The 17,448-nt window shown below is 48.5% G+C and overlaps 1 long non-coding RNA gene across 1 annotated transcript; it reads left to right on the top strand.

Moving 5' to 3' along the window:
* The first annotated feature begins 8,209 nt into the window (after nt 1–8,209).
* On the top strand, nt 8,210–17,248 carry LOC308192229. Its single transcript, XR_013948657.1, has 3 exons — nt 8,210–8,415; nt 8,532–8,643; nt 13,617–17,248. It is a non-coding gene; the product is annotated as an uncharacterized lncRNA (long non-coding RNA).
* The last annotated feature ends 200 nt before the right edge of the window (nt 17,249–17,448 follow it).

Raw genomic sequence — 17,448 nt, 5'->3', positions numbered from 1 at the left:
TGTGGGATGAATGCAGAGTGGTCCAGCAGCGGTGGTGGGAAGCACAACAAAGGTCTTTGGGGAATCCCTGCTTTGATCTTCTGCGGGTGTCTGGGTGCCTCATCCTACATACTCTGATGGAGATGGTGCTCTTGGGTCCCCCATTAGCTTCCTGTGAATCCCTCAGGACAGAGGCGAGGTGCCAGTGGCCAAGAGGCACAGGAGCTGGCATGGCAGTCTGCTCATGTAGCCCAAGTGGTTGTTGAGGTCAGAGGGGCTTTGGGCCATTAGCATCACCCTGGACACTCACTCTTGTCATCTTCATGAACATTTAGGCTCCCCCACTCTGTGATTGTGGCACAGGTGAGGAAAGAAACTTAAGCTCCTTCAGGGGAAGGCGTAAGACAGCCTGCTAGGAAGGCACCATGAGAAAAGTTTATTTCTAAGCCTCCTCAGCCAGTAGTTTGTCTGTACCAAATGCCTGATAAGTCAAAGGGATATCCCAGGCCTGGGAGTCTAACGAGCTGGTGTGGTGAAGACATGCTGGCACCTGAGGAGAGAAGCGGTTACCCTCCTGTCCGGCCGCTTCGGACCGTCCGGTCCAGGCTCTGTGCCGCAGCGGCCTGCGGTGACCACGGGCACGAATCAAGATGAAGGGCCGAGCTCACAGCCCCGGGGCGAGGGCAGGAGCCACGCTGCCATGGAGGTGTGGGGATCGCTCTGGCTGACTCACTGCCTTGTGCTGGTGCACGGTCGTGGACGAGAGGCGCTTACTTCCCCTCTTGCTTCTCCGAAACCCCACAGCCTGCTGGTAAGGATGGTGCCACACAAGCAGGCTGTTCCTCTGCTCCTCGCACTGCGGCCCTCTGCTCCAGCCAGAATGGCGTGTGTCTGTTGGCTCTAAGTAGTGGTAATACAGAGGACGACACATGGGGACAAGGGTGGGACCGAAAGAACATTCGTTTTACTAGTTCTGCTTCAGCAAATACCAGTTCTTAGCGAGGAATACGAAACAAGAAACAGACAAGTGCTTTCATTTCAGCAGTTACTGGACTTGCCTGTCTTTAATAGCCACCTACAGCCTTTTCTGCTCCCAGTTTTAGCTTGCTGAAGACACAGGCTGAAGGGTCCTATGGCCTTGTTGGCACCACTAAACTACACAGCTCAGCCTGGAGACTGCCCCGGTGAGAGGGAAGGAGGAGAGCTTCCATATCCCTGGTGACAAGGCCACCACCCCACACTGAGCCGCTTGGCAAGGAAGGGTTCGCGAGCGAAACTTTGGCCAGGGAAAGGTGTGAGGCCACCCCATGGTCTTCCATCTCCCTTTGCCCTCGTATCTCACAGCAGCCTTCATCTTGCTTAAGTCTAACAAACAGGTAGTGTCAAGGAACCGGAGGTAAGCAGGGAAGATGCAAATAGGACCATGTCACCAAAGTGAAAGAAGAAAGCTGAAATCTGGTAAGCCCACCCACAAAAACTGTCCCTGCTTTGTGCCACGAGACGTTATGAAAGGAACTTGAAGAACAGACCAAGTAGAAACCACCAGTGCCACCATCTTGCAGTTTACACAAGGCCCTGGTGCAGACCCCAGCTCCCTCACTGGCTTTTTCTTTCTGTGATAGCCCCAGCTAAAAATACGGATATAAATCCCTCCATGTTGAAAGAAAAAAAATAAATAATGAATCTGGATCCCTGCTTTGCTGTCATTCAGCCATACATTTCCTTCCAGGGTTTAGAGAGCAAGAGAAGCCCATCTCCTTCCACAGATGGCTCACGTAAGGGAAAAGGCATACAAGTAAGCCCAGTCTGAAATATTGCCTGCAGTTAATATTGACTGTGGCCCTCTCTGAAATCAGTTTCCTGTGAGATATGACAGCAAAATCTGCTCTAGGTGTGTGAACTCCAAGTCCTATCAACTTTTAGATATTTCTTTAAATGTTGTCCTCCTAAGCCTTGACAGCAAAATATGCACTGCTTATTGCTGCCAGCTTCAGTCAAACAGGGGCTACCTTGCTTGATCACATAGGCAGGCAGAATTTAGCTGTTTCAGATGTTTTACTTGCCTGTGCTAGATTTTTCATCAGTGTGCACTGCACAGCAAACACTGGAAATAATACTTGTTTGAGAGCTTGGAAATCTCCCAGGTTGACAGTATGAAATTACACACAGGAACACAGGAAAATCTTAGAGTAATTGGTGCAAGACCTCCCCAAACTGGTGTCGGAGCTGCTTTTGCCCTTGGGTTTTAACTCCCAGCTGAGATGCAGGGTGCGAGCTCAGAACCAGTTTTTTCTCCAGTGAAAGGTCCCCCAGCTCCTGTTTGCGTGATTCAGGTCACTGACAACCCCGTCTACATTTAGGTGCTGATTGCTGCCCAGAAATTGCTTCAGAGTGTCGTTAACGTGATGAAGGAAGAAGAGCAGCGCAGGGTGTATGAGCAAGGTCAGGATGCTGAGCTCCCCATGGCTGTCCCATGACGGGACAGCAGAAACCCATTCTGCTGCTCTCACTGCTGAGGACCTTTTCCACCACAGCATGAGAAACGCAGCCGCTTGCCAGGTAGGCAACACCTTCAGCTACTTGATATAAAATACATTTGGTGCTGTTTTGTAAGAAAAAGAGAAAAGAAAAGGCTTTGCTTACTGCTTCTCTAGCTGTGCTGTTTGTGTCTGCAGGACAGGGAGGAGGAGGAGGAGGAGAGCTGTGGGTCTCAGATGTGGTATGCTATTCCTCCGGGCCCCATCCGGACCCTGCTCTGTGCAGCAGTGCCTATCACTGAACAAAGCAATCCCCAATATCATGTTTGGAGGTGAAGGTCAGCTAATTGGCCTTAAAGCTCATCTAGCTTTTTTTTTTTTTTTTAAGTTTAGTCATTTGCGTGTCCTGGGCCACTGAGTAATTACCTTGCTGCTGCTTATTGAGGCCGGTTACTTATAACGGGGTATAGCATGCCTGGCTTGTTATGATTTCTGTTTCGTTTGCCTGGGTGGAGGTTTCTGGCTTTTTGTGCCTTTTCGTGCTGAGCACAACGGCCAGCCAGGACCCTCCATTTCTCCTGGCAAGGGGTCTTTCCCATGCTTAGCTTTCTTTCTGATAAACTGAACAGCCTGACACTCACATAATTCTCGCTGCAGGAGTTTCTCCTTACCCTTGCATTGTTTGGGTGAGTATTTTCTGCTGCCTCTACGATTTTTCAAAAGCCCTTTTAAAAAGTTGACAATTAACTGGAATATAGTTTTATGGTTTTGGTCTCATCAAATCCGTGTGAAGAGGGGGAATCACCTTCCTTATTGGAATCATCATGCTCCTGTTTAAATATCCGAAGGTCATGCAAACCCTCTTGCTATGGGCTTCGGGAGATGCCCTTCAGCTCTGGCTCTAAATCATCTTAGCTTTACTCCAGGCACAGGCAAACACAAATCAGGCTTTATTAACACGTATTTTGTTTGGATGGATCCTGATTGGCTTGTGTAACGGTCTCATCATTATTCGCTATTCTGGCTGTATTGGGACCACCCACAGACCTTACCAGTGGTGACTTTAGGGCTCATTCCAGATGGCTAATGGCCCTAGCAGGCCACCAGCAACACGTCCACCCTACTTTGTGAGCAGGGCCCATTAGGTGCTGGCAGACCCATTCAACACACTCTGCTGCTGTGTGCTGAGGTGGGTTCAGTGGGGTGCTGGTGGTGGCACTGTCCACTGACAAACCTCTCCAAATGAGTTCAGAGGCTGATTCTCTTCGGGAAGTGCTGCAAAGCTTTCTGCTCCCAAAAGGCCTTTCAATGCCAAAGCTGGGCACTCTTGCTTCAAAACCCCAACTTCTTGTGCAAGAAAGGATTTCCCCCACGTCAGTCAAAAATGCAAGCACAAATTATTTTAAAAAGAAATCCCTGTCCTGTGTAGAAATCCGCCCCCCTGAAAGGGTAGAAACACTGGAAACACCATGCCGGTTATTTTAATTGATTTCAAGTGACAGACAGTCAGCAAAGGCACAGATGTCAGCAGTAAGTACGAAGAGACCAAATCTAAGCTAAGATTCAGGAAGAAATGCAACTCGGGAAGAACTGCTGCCTGCACTGGAGGAGCAGGAGAGCACCTGGCAGCCCCAGGCTGAAGCTGAACACGGGTGAAGCTCTGGCTCACAGCCTCTGGGTGTGCAGAGACCTGAGCTCAGCTCTCCCTTGGTGGTGGGCAGGCATGGAGCCCGGAGGGGTGCCAGCATTGCCAGCAGCATCTGGATATGCTCTAGACCACGAGGAGCGTCCTGGTTCATGCAGGAGACACAGTGAGCCCACCAAGGACACAGCAACCCCCCGAGGATGACGTGGGAATGTGTATGAGCCATGAAGGTATGATCATGCCCCAGCACCGCAGACATTCTGCATGTCAGATCAAAAAATAAGAGGGCTCTGAGGAAAAATCTGGGAAAAGGAGGGCTGTGCCGAGCAGCAGTTATTTTGGAAAAAGCAGTTTCTGGAAGCTCCTCTCTGCAGAAGGGAGCTCTCTTGCTCTCTGCTGAGCACTGCTCCGGTGCGCCAGGGAGTGGGCAGGGAGAGTGGGCGGCCGGTGTAAAGAGCTGAGAGCGTCTTATAGCAAATTATCTGCAGGCTTCAGGTGAGATGTCGATCAGAAAGTATCGCGGAGCAGGAGCTGTTTCTCGTATTTAGATAACCGAGGCTTGATGTGGGATTTTATGAGGTTTCTGTACTGTTAGCGGAGCACCTGGTTCCCACTAAGGAAAGACTGTAAAAAACAGAAGTAAAACCTCCCCAGTGGGGTTGTGAAGTGTTTATATCAGGCTGGTACCATTTTGGTCCTTCCAGGCTTTGTGCTATGCAAAGCACAGAGAATTCAGTGGAAAATCCCACAGCTTTCAGCTAAAATTTTGTTGAGTCATGTTAGACCTACAGCCATAACTGATCCATGGGAAAAATCTGGCTTGCTTTTGCCTTCATCCAAATGTTAGTTTGCTTCCTTCTCTCTTCTGGGGAGTGGGAAACTTAAGTCAATGCTCTTTCTAGGTATTTTGACCCATTCCTTGTACTGTGGGTAGAGCATCGTGTCTCAGAAATCCCAGCAAGCTACCCCATATGTTATGGAGAAACAACTTCTGGCCTTGAAGAAATGCTTCTTTGTATGCCAGTCTTTTTAGACCACTGAGGACTTCAGGATGCCCACAGAAAAGGACCAGCTTCACGGCATTGTCAGTTGGCAAGAAGGAAGACTTGCTGATTAAACATTTTGAAGCTTGACATTATTCCTAGATCTCAAATGTTTTGGATTCAATGTCCTAAGCAACTACATACAAAAGCACTGCTCACTACAATAAAAGGAAATTATAAACACCTCAGGAAATTGGAAGAACATCCAGGTTTTCAAAGCAAGGCCCGAGCAAAGAGAGAAAGGAAAAGAGATCACATTCAAATCAAGGCATGAAGCTGTTGGGTCTTGGCATTGTCTGGATGGAGCAAGGGGGCTGGGTAGGGACCCGAAGGTCTCCGGGTCTGCTGCCGATTGTCTGGCTGACCTTGGGCCAGCGCCTGCCCCTCTGCTTCCCTTCCTTGTTCAAAGAGACAGGGCTATCTTTCACAAATATTTGCCTAGGTAATGCCTACCACCAGGAATCAAATGTCGAACTTGCCCCTCGTTCTTCTTGTTTGAAGTCTGAAGGTGTTATTTCCTCTCTCAAAGGGCAGCACGCAGGGCTCGCTGTCCTGCGGGCAGCACCAGGGGACACTAAAAGGCATCATGCTTAATCAGTGGCCATCTAAACTACATCTCATGTTTTTTTTCTAGCCTTGTCTCTGAGGTATCAGGGTAAGTGGGAGGTCGAACAAGCCTTCTCCAGTGGCAGAGGTCTCAGTGGGGGCTGCCTGTCACAGTTACAAACTCCTTTGGGCATGCTGCTCTCCCAGCAAGGCTGGAAAGCTATACCTGGCATGTGCCCCTTGGCATTTGTCATCGTACTCCAAAGCATTCTCTTTTCTCTGAAGAGCCCAAACCTTGTGGAGTATCCATCAGTGGCATTTTGCCTGAGCAAGGCTAGCAGGATCAGGCCACATGACACCAACATGAAGGAACAGCTTCTCTGTGATCTGGAAAACTGATCTGGTGATGCCACTGGCTGAAACGCCATCTGGAATGGCTTCCCTGATGGGGAGGGAGTATCGCATGTCCTGTGGGAAGGATACAAACATTGCCCAGTTGTCAATCAGCCGAGCTGGATCATTTACTCATTCTGGTGCAACTTATCCTCGGAAAGAGAAACCAAACGCTGTGCAGAAACACTGCAACAGAAGGAGACGAGGCTGTTTTTTTAGGCAACATCCATGAGTAAAACTGTTTTTGCATGTGAGCTACCACTGAACTTCAGAAATGTTGTCCATCAGGTGAGAATTCTGGAAATGATCCCACTGAAGAGGCTCTGATCTGTAATGTCATCGTGTGAATGGTCTGACTTTGAGATGCACTGAGTACCCGGTACCTCCTGGGCTATTCTTGGCACTTCTGAGAAACTCAGCCACCATCTAGGTGCGTTTCTGTTTTAGGAAGACAGTAAAAATCGCGGTCAAAATCACAGTCCACTTGCTCAGCAGTTAGCATAGTGCTTAGTTTACCCACCTTATAAAAGCTAAGGCCCGGAGTTAGTTGTAGTCTGGTGGAGGCTACTGTCTGTGTCCTCAGCTAAGGTAAACTGGAAACCTGTGGCTTTTCACCAGCTCATGACAATGAAAGATCTGCCTCCAGGTTCTCATCTAGAGATGATTACACACACGTCATTACACACGCTGTTTTTAAATACAACCTCCAAAGTGTATCACATCAGCTGTCTCAAACTTTAACCTTGCGATCTGATTTGAGTAGCTGCAGATTGTTCGGGACATGCTCCAGGGTGCGTTACAGCTGATGCTAGTTACACTTTGTGTTTAAGCCATCCTTCCTACATGTACAGAGATAATTTACTTATCCTAAGATATGTCTCTAAGTTGTAAGGCCGCACGGTGGTGAGGAAGTCTCTCTGATCCTGGTAGCGTCAGGCAATGCAGAAGGTACACAGATGCACTTATGCCAGACTTACCCCATTATAAATCCACATGGGATTAATCTTGATTTATAGCTCAGCAAATGGTATCAAAGTCAAGCTCCTGCTCTGTCTTGCTTGTGGTTATAAGATTCGGGTTTGCATCTCCTTGTGAACTTTAACCTCTAAAGATTTACTCATCATTATTATTTTGATTTTCCTGTGCAGTTTTTTTCCCCGAAAATTAATCCAAAGGGTTGCCAATTTCTTTTAAATGCTGAAAATGACCTTGCTTATTCTGATGGGCTCTGAACAATGGTACACCCTGTCTTGCACTCATTCTCCATCCTAGGGCTGTGAGTCATTACAGTTATGAAAGACAGAACATTGAGTCACTGGCTGTCAAACATCCCTGCGGTGAGGGATGGAGTCTTTCAAGAGCCCCTCTCCTGGTAATCATTACTCTTCTGTATTTACATTGCAGTAGGACCCTGATCCCAAGCTGGAGCCAAGGCTCTGTTCATGAAGTGCAGTGCAAACACACTCGTGTTACCATAGCTGTCACCCTAACAAGCAAGTATGGGACCAATTTGGGACTATTGACATCTAGAGAAACTTTCTTTCAAGGGTCTTTACAGATACTAGTTAATTAAACCTTGCAGGCGTTGCATCTGTTAGCAGAGAGCCAGCGTGCAGAGCAGGGCTGGTCATTGCAACCCTGACCTGGGTCGGCTTTTGCTGTTCCAAGTCCCTGTGTGTCCCACCACATATTTCCTATGGACCTTGCATAAGTCTTCAGAAGGTGTTGGGCACCCAAATACCCCTGAAATCTTAGGTGTGCCTCACAGTCATCTCTGGAGGGGAATATCAACATTGCCCCTTTCACAGCCTGGGTGAGAAGAAGCACGTGTTCAGTGGCAGGGAAAGCCTGAAAGTGAAAGGGTTTCTGGCAAATAGAAACTGCAGTGATACGGTCTGAGGTCGCTAACTACATTCCTGGTGAGACCAAGCTGAGGCCATAGGACCTGAGATCCTGGTCGGTCCCACGTGTCTGTCTGTCTGTCTGCCTCTGACTGGTCCCATCCAGGCACCTTGCAGGGCACGTAAGGCCCTGTGCATGGGGGTGCCAGGCACACAAATGGCTTTGGCTCCTGACGGTCAGGCCCAAATGTGCACCATGTTGGAAACTCACCTGGGAGGTGACAAGATTTTCCAGCATCAGCAAGGGGGCCAGGGCTAGGACGACTCTGCCCTCTCTCAGATTGGTGTCACCGTGCACCTTTCCCAATGCAGGGCACCTCTCTGCCCCCTCTGGAATATGTGCCCGCAGGGCCATATCTGAAGAACTTCCTCCTCTCCCACCCCAGGACCCAGCAGTGAGGTTGTTCCCAGATGGAGCATGACCCGTGAAGGTATGAAAGCCCTTCCCCAAGTCCCTTCTGCACGTCCCAGCAGTGACACCAGCTGAAGTTTGTCACAGCAGCATCTCACATGGCTTGCAGCATCTCCCACCCTGCCCCCTCTTCAGGCAAATTGAGGTTTACGTTGCTGTTTGCTGGATCCAGTTCTGTGCCTAATCCTTCCTGCTCTACGCCCAGACCCAGTGGACCAAGTACAAGCTGCAGTGATGCTGCTTCAAGGTTTGTACAGGTGCAGACTCAAAGTCTGAAGCACCAAGCTGTTTGGATTTCCCCGGATGGGTTTTTCATTTCATTTTGCATTAGTGCCCCAGGAGCTGCTGATGCAGGAGGGAAAAAAAACCCTTCATGACTGCCTCTCGTCAGCCAGATATTCGCAGACCTTTCTCAGCTTTGCTCTGACTCTGCTGACAGTGGTGCGAAATAGCAGAAATTCCCCGTGCGCTGGCAGAAATGCAGCTTTCTGCACAAGGTATCGCTGCGGAGAGTCCGTTGCTCAGCTCTTTCAGACACCTCATTCCAGCCCCATCATTCTTTAATGACTTATACTAATATTAATAATATTCTTTTGGGTAAAGTGAAATACATTTTAACAAGTTGTAGCTGCTGCCCTCTGGGTCGGATATGTGATCCCTGACAATTTTTGCAGTGACAGAGAGCGTGACCAGAGGAGCCCTGTGCATAATTGAGTCTGTTTCTTTTCTAATATCCACGCGACGGTTGTCTTCTTCAGTTGACACAAAAAGCTACACTGCAGTGACAGACCTTTGCATCTCCATGATGAATGTGTCACCCTGCATCACACCAACCTCAAGCTTTTGCTAACATCCCCTTAAGAAACCTTGCTAAAAGTCCACAGTGAGTGGAAGATTATCATTCAAACACACGTCGCTGTATCACTAAAGGATGGCTTGAAAAACCACTGTCCCATAAAGCTTGTCTGAACAATTTGCAATTAATAGAGCAACTGGAAATAGAAGTGCTGCCCTGCTCAGGCAGCCGTGGGGCCTGCTGCCAGGAAGATGGGTTTCTCTGCTTGGCTCTCCCAAGCCTTCCCTGGGCTTTCTCCCTGATTTCAGATGAACATGAACCTGGATCAAGTTGTCCAGGCTGAGATGTTCAGGGTTCCTCAGTCCCACCCCAGCCTTGAGGACTTGGGCTTCTGAAAGGGTCTTGCATTGTGCACCTGGAGGCAAAGTCAAGTGAGAATCCCTGATCACCGCTGTCGGTACTGATGATATTTAATGGAGGGGACATGTAATCATTTAACCCTCTGACATAACATATATGCCTCTGCTCGCAGTTCAGGATACAGCAGTGCTGTTTCTTGGTAAGGATGAAGGAAGTTGAAGGAAGTGCTATAAAATAAACCTACTTGCAGTGTCTGCAAGTAGGTAAAGAAGTGCTCATTCTGGAAGTTTGTAGTTAAGGCGGTAGAAGATGCGGGTGGTAGGCGTGTTATGGCAAAGGTTTCTTCAGATTCTAACTGGGCAGCAAATTAAATTAAAAAACAGAGCGACTGGAGGTAGCAGGCCTGCAATTAAGTGGATGGGTGGATGCATGGCTTATCTGCTAACTTACCAACATTAAAGAACCCCCTGAAACCACATTAAAAAGTGTGCATGGTTGAACTTAATTGCTCTTCTTCTGTCTTGTAGTTGGTGAAATTAAAGGGAATTTTGGCCTTACGGAAAAAAAAAAAGAAAAAAAAAAGAAAAAAAAAAGGTGTAATTCTGGAAGAGAACTGTCTGTTAGTGTTTTGAAGTTTTATTGCGAAACACGTAAGAAATATTCATCCCCAGTTGGATAAATAGAGTATTCTAATACGGGGCAGCACGATAAGTAAATGTTACACAATAAGTAGGGCCTAGCTCTGCGTAATCGAGTTCACATGAGCAACCCCTGTAAGACCACTGGCTTTGTCAGGACTTCTGACACGTATATTCTTTTGCACCAGCTTGCATCATCCCCAACAACTTTACGGGAGCTAGCCCATCGGTAATTATTCTCCCGGCCTTCTGGAGCTCGGGGTTTGGTTGCCGGGCTGATGTCCTCCCTTGCCCTCCCCGCCACGCACCGAGGGAGGGCAGGCCGCGGCCTTGCGGCTGTGCGGGGCCTGCGACGTGCCCGGGGGGCTGCGGGAGGCTGAGCCAGCAGCAGAAGGCAGCTGCTGGGCAGCACAGCGAGGAGATGATGATTTTTGAGCCTGGGGATTGGGATTTAAGCTCTGAGCTTCGGCGAGCGGCCGGCGCTTGCTGGCTGCGCCGCAGGAATCACAGTTGCAAACGAGAGAAAAATCCAAGCGAGGCATGGGGAGGTTGATCCTCGCTCCCCTCTCCTGAGTGAAAAGACACACTTTTCCTAGTTCTTTTTTTTTTTTTTGGCGGGGGGCTCAGTTTTCATCCCCATAGAAATGAGCTGTTAACCCTTTCTTGACTGCACTACCCTTAATTTCTCATAAACTCACCACCTCCTGACTTTTCTACCTTCCCTACCATCCTATCCCCCCACCTGTTGTGAGAGTACAACTAAAACAATAAAAACAAACCAAAAATAAGCGCACCTTTAGTGTTACATTTATGAGGCCTTCAGGAACTAAGAAACAGCGTCACACAGAAGCTTGCCTGAGTAATTTTCTTCAGACTACAACACAGAAGAAGGTCTTTCCGTGCTATAAGGGGCACGTGAAAGGCATGCTTCCCCCTTCTCCTTTTTATTGCACACCATGCAAGAGTCCTGAGTCTGAATCAAATTCTCCGTGACCCAGCTCTAAGCGTCCCACTTACGGAGCCTAAACCTCTTTACATTCCTCCACTCTGATCTGTTAATCCCCCATAAATCACCACCGTTTCGCGGCGGGCTCAAGCCAGGTCTAAGATTTATGTGGAAAGGACCTGTCCTGTCCCACCAGCCTTAACCCGAGTCAAGCTGGGTGGGTGCTAGGGGTTGGCAGAAACAGGAGGAGCTGTGGCACGACGGGAACTGCCTGGCCTGAGAGACCAAACTGTTTGCTTTGCAGCTGATCGAGGATTTAGGGCTGCAAACGGGAATGTTTCTGAGCCCGTTTCCATCGGCACGATCTCAGCAGGGATCTACTGGAGCTGGGCTGCATTTTGTCAAGCTGTGCGGGTTGTGCACACTTAGTGCCTGATCCGGGCCGGTGGCTTGGGCTGTCAGATCAAGGCTTGGGATTTCCCAGACCAAGATGTGCCCACGCAGCCTGCCTGGCTCTGGGGGTTGGTTTTTGGAGAGCTTGGAGGGCTCAGTCCCTTGGTGCTTGGTGCCCTTCCCTTGTCCCCAGCCTCCCCTCCTGAGGCTGTGCTAAGACCCTGCTGGGTTTCCCCCAGGAAGCCTCCAGGACCTGCTCCAGCCCAGCTCCAAGGTGTTTCTGCTGGTCCTTGCACTCACTGCTCTCTTCCCTTCGATTGCCATGGAGGTTTGCTTCGTTTAACAGGACCGTGACCAAAGAGAGGAGCTTGGACTCCTCTGCTCTCGACATCAGGGGTGCGTTACCCCGTGACAGGCAGGGGCATGAGCTCCAAAGGCTGTTCCCATGTGGCGAAGCAGCTGAAATCCTGCCAGCCCATCGACGGAAACAGTTAATGCACACAGAGGGAACACTTTTGCCCTTTTCATTTAATTACACCAGCAGCTGAATCAGCTTTTCTACTCAAGGTAGCCTGAGAATATTGTGCCAGACCCGACACCAGGGACCTTGCACCACAGATCACGTTATGTGGACATAAAGATTAGCCAGTGTGTCCTGGGCAGGGGCATCTCCATCATTTCTGCCATGGCTGTCTGGGCACAGTGCTGAGCAACCCGCTCTGGGTGTCCCTGCCTGAGCAGGGCTTGGACCAGGTGGATCCAGAGGTCCCTTCCCACCTCAACCACTCTGTGACACTGTGATCCTGCATCCACGGGGATGCCAGCAGTCAAACTCCTGCCAGCAAATGCTCACACGGATGCGTTTGGTGTGTGATAAAAGGCATATTTTGGATGAACTTTTAGCATTCTCGGAAACTGAATGGGGCTATTCAGGTCCTATCTGCCCAGACACACAGAGCTTGTCTGGTGCAGGACTTTGATGCTGGTTTAAGTTGCATCTATGTGGTGGGAGTCGAGCTGGCTGGGCTGGAGCTGGCAAGATGTGGTAGTGGAGACGTGGCATTAAGCAATGCATCAGCAACCGCCAGCTGTTCCCAAGATGTGCATCTTCATTTTATCCCATGAAGGGTATAAATAATAATTTAAAAAAGCCACCTGTGCATGAACCACTGGGGTTGAACCTCTCTCTCCTTTTGGCAGTGTGTGTTGTGCTGTCTCCCTAGCCTCATCCAGGCTGACCTTTACACTTGGAACAAACGAAAAGATGGCTTTTGCTCGGGATTTTCATTGATGTGACTGGCCAGAGTGTGAAGGATGACCCAGAAACATTCTTCTGTGAGTTTTGTGGCTTTAAAACCTTGAGCATGATCCATAACTGGTGTCAAAAGAGAGGCGAAAGAGAAGAAAAGGCACCTGTAACCTGGGGCTCCATGGCTGGAGTCTCCCCACTCCAGGGCGGTATCAGAGGACTTCAGAAAACCATCCCTCCTCCTGATTACACCAGTACCCCACCAGGTCGAGCAACTCTGGCATGCCAGCCAGATAAATAGTGGCAGCAGCTGTCCCCAACACCCCATGCACAGCTCAGCTGTGGTGGCTGGGCCACGGTGGCTGGGCCACAGTGCCTGGCAGGGCTGCTGATCCAGTGCTAATGCCATTTATTTTAGCAAAGACACAGTTACAGCTCCTACTCTACTCCTTGTGCAGCAGCCCAGCTCTCATTTGGCATGAGTTCCTACCTGGAGGCAGGATTTCACATCCTGCTCTAGAATTTTGGTTGCTCCCAGTTAAATACCCAGAACAGTTCTTTTTTTTTGAGCTGTAAGCCGATGATGGTATGTTTCAGAAATGCACCAGCATTCAACATTTGTTCTGCTTTAGGAATTGCTTCTCCTGGCTGTGTGGATAGATCAGCTTAGAAAAATGCAACTTAGCTACCCTTTCCATACCACTCTTGCCCCTGTTCTCCTTGCTTTGGCAGGTTGGCCTTTCAGTTCAAACTGCTCTAGTTCTGCCAAATCACTTTATTCTCATTGTAATGAATGAAATCTCTCTCTCTCTCTTTTTTTTTTTTTTTTTTTTCCCAGTGCTTGTTAACAATGACAATATTGTATGACAATATCGATGGGCTCCTGGTGAAAATGCTTTGCTGGGTGAGGCTGAATGCAGTGGAGTGAGGAGGAAGAGCAGAAACACTGGAGGTGAGGAAGAGCCAGAGAAGCAGTGGCAAGGAAGCGCTCCTGGGCTGCTGGCTGGCCAGACCAAGGCTGGGAACTCTGAGCACAGAAGCATGTTCAGTTCACGCTGCATGTTGGGAAACAGGGGCCTTTTATGTTCCTGGTAAATAAGCAGCGTGTGTCACATATTGTGCAACTCCATCATCCATTTGTTCTAAAAGAAAAAAAAAAAAAAAAAAAAACAATAGCCAGAAAATCACAAGCTGCTTTGTTTGCAAGATGAAATAACTGCATGATACACCAGGCTAGCAAGCCTTTTAAGATAGCACAGGTTTTAAACCTGCTTTGCAGCAGACAAAAACCTCCGTGTATGAACGAAGCATCTGGATTTCAGCCCAGGCTTACTTGCTCTGCGTCCGGGGCGCTGTCACACACTGTGCTGTACCCTGCACTCCAGATGTGTGCACAGCAAGCTGCAGCGGGAGCTACGCTCCCAGGAGCCACCATGGGAGGCACCATTACTGCAGTATCCACCCCGTTACCTCCCGCTCTGATGGCCAAGGACAGTGGTGAGGACAGCGTGTCGCCTGCAGGATATACAGTACCTGCAGATACACCAAATGGCTCCGGAAACCTGTTTTCTGGGAACGATCAGAGTACGAGCATATCTGGGAACTAAGTCCCGGGGGATTTCCAAAGGAGGACCAAGCCACCCACACTTCTCAAGGCCAAATGACCCCAAAGTGGAGCCAGCTGAGTGCCTTTTTCGCACCTCTTTAATAGTAAAGATGTCCAAGTTCTATTATATATATTACCGTAGCTCCTTTAGATTTAATTTAAGCTACATGACCTTGCATTTGGAGAGCCTGCCCTTGTCTGTAATCTAATCAGCTCAGTCAAGAGGAATAGTTGGACAAGGATGAATGTGGGCCCAGGAGCCAGAAATTAGATTGTGTGCAATTGCATCTGTGGATTTATAGCAGAAATTTACAGCAGGAGGGGGTGATTTTTATCTTCTCAAGTGCCCAACAGGAGGGAAAGTTAATGGCTGCCACATTTATTGCATGAAATCTGCAAAGACTCGTGGAGTTTTGTCATTAGACGGACAGAACAGGGATCCATGAGTCAATGTATTGGTTAATACACAAGTGGGAGAAAAAGCTTGCTAAACTATTCCTTCTTGGCCAGTAGGATGGTGTTGTGATGAAAGCCATAAACAAGAGTGCACGGACACGTGAGGGATGGTTTTACACACTCTGAGCTCACCGAAACGAAACTTCCCAACACACAGGTTGCACGCTGATGCTGATGCTGCTCCAAACCACTTCAGCACCTTCAGCCCACCGGGGACTTCAGGCTGCTCAGACCTCGCCACGGGCCCTGCTCCCCTCCCTCTGCCTTATCAGCGTTACTCCATCCTCCTGCCCTGGGCCTTGTTTCCCTGGCACAGGCTGCAGGGAAGATGCTTGCACCCACTGCAGTCTCAAATGCCAAATTCAAATCGTTCCCCTTCCTTGTTGGGCTAGGTGCTGCACAAATCACCAAAAATAATAATTAAACAAACAAACAAAAAGCCAAACCCAACCCAAACCAACACCAACAACAAAAAAAAAAATAGATCCTGTGCCAAGAGCTGAAACGTAAGGCCAGACAGTGGGGGACACACAGAGGGAGATGGGGAGACACAAAGAAGGACTGGGGTGATGTTGTTTTAATGTAGTCCATGCAGGCTAAAAGACGTTTGGGTTTGCGTATGAACTGCACAAAAAGTTTGTTTGTGCTGGCATAAGAGCCCCAAATCATTACATTTGTACTTCCAGCTCCGGGTAGTAATATTTTTTAATATAAAATTAAGCAAATGTTTTGCTTTAAGTCACAAAGCCCAAGTCTATTCACATTCGGGTTTGGGAAACCTTTATAAAAACAGCATAACGCAAGATTGCATCTGAACTGCTTGGCAGCCTGCCTTTAATGGCAACCAGGAGGTTTATTGTCGTGAATTAGTTATTTAGTGGAATCTGAAAGTGTGACAAAATAATGACAAGAGGCTTTTTTTTTTTTTTTTTTAATTTGTAGAAGGTAAGAGCTCGTAGTTAAGAGCAGTAACATGTTGTACAGTGTTAGAGCAGAGATTGCACCAAGAGAGATGCAAATGTGGGAACCTGGCTGATGGGCGAGTGAGAACAAGGAGAAAAACATGTAACAGGGGGCCAAAACAGAGCAGTGGTCAGTGCCGGAAAGACTCGTGATAATGAGGGATTTCTTTGTGCTATTATATGGAAATCTCTCATACCACCTCGTAACGGCATGAGGGAGAAATCAGAGACAACTGCAGGAAAGGGCCAGTCAGATGGGCCGAAAAAAGACTTCCCCTGCTGTGGCTGTACGGGAACGCTCTGCTTCCCCTTCGGACCCGGAGGGCATTGTTAGCCCGAGCCACGGTCCTGGTGGAGGAAGGGAGCCCAAGAAATAATGAGCTCAAACGAAGGGGCAGTTGGCGCGATATCACCATTATTGGAGGAAATAATGTGATATGAAGATTAGCACATGGGATAATAAATGTTACATATAGCAGCGTTTTATGGTCCGCTCTGTGTTGCTTAACATTATTAGTCATTCTGTGTCAGGCGCTATTAAACCGGATTGTAAAAGGAGGCCCTTCGCCTTGCTCCAGCGTTGGCGGCTTTGGTGTATTGTTAAGCTTTACAGTCTCCGTGTCTCCGTGCATAATGTAACACTTACTGGTTTGAACTGTAATTCAGTTTTATAATCTTTTACTACTGTGAGACATTGTCCCTTACGGAATTCCCATAACCTCAAACTCAATTTTCTCATAAAACCAAACCAAAACAGTTGTTTCCCCGTGCTTTATAATTTAGGGTAGCGTACTGCCTCTGCGCAGGGCCTGGACATCTCAGGATCATCTTGTTCCTGCAGACGAAGAATCTACGTTTTCCTTTGATGTCTGGAGTGGGAAGGGAGCAGGAATCCGCTGGTGGCTCTGCAGCAGCACAGTTGGGTGACATCGGTCCTTGTGCAGGTCTATGGGATCCTGCACATCCCGTTGCCCACAAGGACTCGAATGGGACCCCATGCTGAGACCAACCTTGTGAGATTCCTCCAGTCCATCACAAGGTCAGACACGGTTCTAGTCCTGTGCAAAGGCTAGAGTCTGGGGAGGTACAAAATTTGGTTAGAAACTTATTAATCCGTGCCACATAGGTATGAAGATAATGACAGCATAGAAATATTGTGCATTTTTAAATGAAGGATAAAATCTGCCTTTTATGAAAAATAAACTAGAATAGCAGGTTGAGTCCTTTTTCAGCTGTGGCCTTTGGGAAAATTTGCATCTCAAAATAGTGCAATCTCAAGTTAAACATGTCTAATACCTGCCCTTCTGGCAGCCCTGCTGTGGGGTGTGTGGGCTCTCTGGTCCCACTCCAGACCCGCTCTGAGCCACATCCTGGAGCAGTCACGATCCACATGTAGAGGAGATTTGTGTTTATCTGTCCCATTCGCTGCCACCCTCAGTTTTCCCCCAAGACCCATGCTTCTGGCAAATGCACTGCTCTCTCTGCTGTTATCCTGGGACAAGGTGCAAGGCATACCTACTGTCCGGTGAGCCAGGAGCTGAGCTTGGCTCCCTTCCACCTTGCGAAATCTGTGCCAAGGAAGGAATTTTTTGAGCGCATCAAGTTTTATTTGTCTAAAAAAAAAAATCTAAGGAGTCTTTATTTAT

Source organism: Anser brachyrhynchus (genome assembly GCF_964034855.1).
Source record: "Anser brachyrhynchus genome assembly, chromosome: 1".
Taxonomy (NCBI): Eukaryota; Metazoa; Chordata; class Aves; order Anseriformes; family Anatidae; genus Anser; species Anser brachyrhynchus.
Note: the sequence above shows the minus strand (reverse complement) of the source record. Positions and strands in the feature narration are given on the sequence as shown.